Source organism: Rhincodon typus, chromosome 16 (genome assembly GCF_021869965.1).
Source record: "Rhincodon typus isolate 14 chromosome 16, sRhiTyp1.1, whole genome shotgun sequence".
Taxonomy (NCBI): Eukaryota; Metazoa; Chordata; class Chondrichthyes; order Orectolobiformes; family Rhincodontidae; genus Rhincodon; species Rhincodon typus.
Window position 1 is genome coordinate 12,866,178 of NC_063347.1, and position 843 is coordinate 12,867,020.

General features: G+C 42.7%; 1 protein-coding gene across 1 annotated transcript in view; it reads left to right on the forward strand.

Moving 5' to 3' along the window:
• Positions 1–843, forward strand: part of gnat1 (guanine nucleotide binding protein (G protein), alpha transducing activity polypeptide 1) — a 65,585-nt gene that overhangs the window by 47,006 nt on the left and 17,736 nt on the right. The gene's annotated exons all lie outside the window — the stretch shown is intronic.

An 843-nucleotide genomic window follows, 5' to 3' on the forward strand; every position in this document is an offset into this window, starting at 1 on the left:
CACAGTGTCCAGGGATGTGCGATGAGGTTGGTTAGCCATGGGGAATGCAGGTTAGGGGAAGGTGGGTCTGGGTGTGATGCTCTTCAGAAGGTTAGCATGGACTCAATGGGCCAAATGGCCTGCTTCCACACTGTAAAAATTCTGTGGATCATCAACCAATTCAGTATCTGTTCCTGTTTTCTCTTTATTCCTAAGAATTGTATCTAACTCCTTCATTTACTGGTTCTGGATTAGGCTGAGTAAGGATTGCAGATTTCCTTCCCTGCAGGACATTGATGAACCAGATGAGCTTTCACAATTTCATAATCATTATTAAGAATCCCTAGATTTATCCAAAAACTCCCCCTGATGCCATACTGAGACCATAACTCATACCCTCAGCATTAACCATGGCGTCTGGCTTATTCAGCCATTTCCTTATTACCGTACTACCATTCCCCTAGATCAGATTGAATGAGATAAAGTAAGAAGTTGCATTTCAACAAGCTTCTTTCACATTCTTACAATGTCCTAAAATATTTATTTAAATGATAGTGACTGTGGTTTGCATCAAGCACAATTCAAATCGCACTCACTGATGTGTCCCTCACAGCAAAGGTGGTAAGTGACCAAATGATCTGTTTAGAAGTTATTTCTCATGGGAAACGTTCACCACAACACCAAGGAGGCTCGGAAATCATCAATCTTCAATCTTCAACTGAACAAACAGACTGCTCCTGGTCAATTGGGCCAATAGACAGTCCTCACTGGAGGAAAGGTTAGTACTCAGCACTGAGAGGAAGGGTTAATACTCAGCACTCAGCACTGAGAGGAAGGGTTAGTACTCAGCACTGAGAGGAAGGG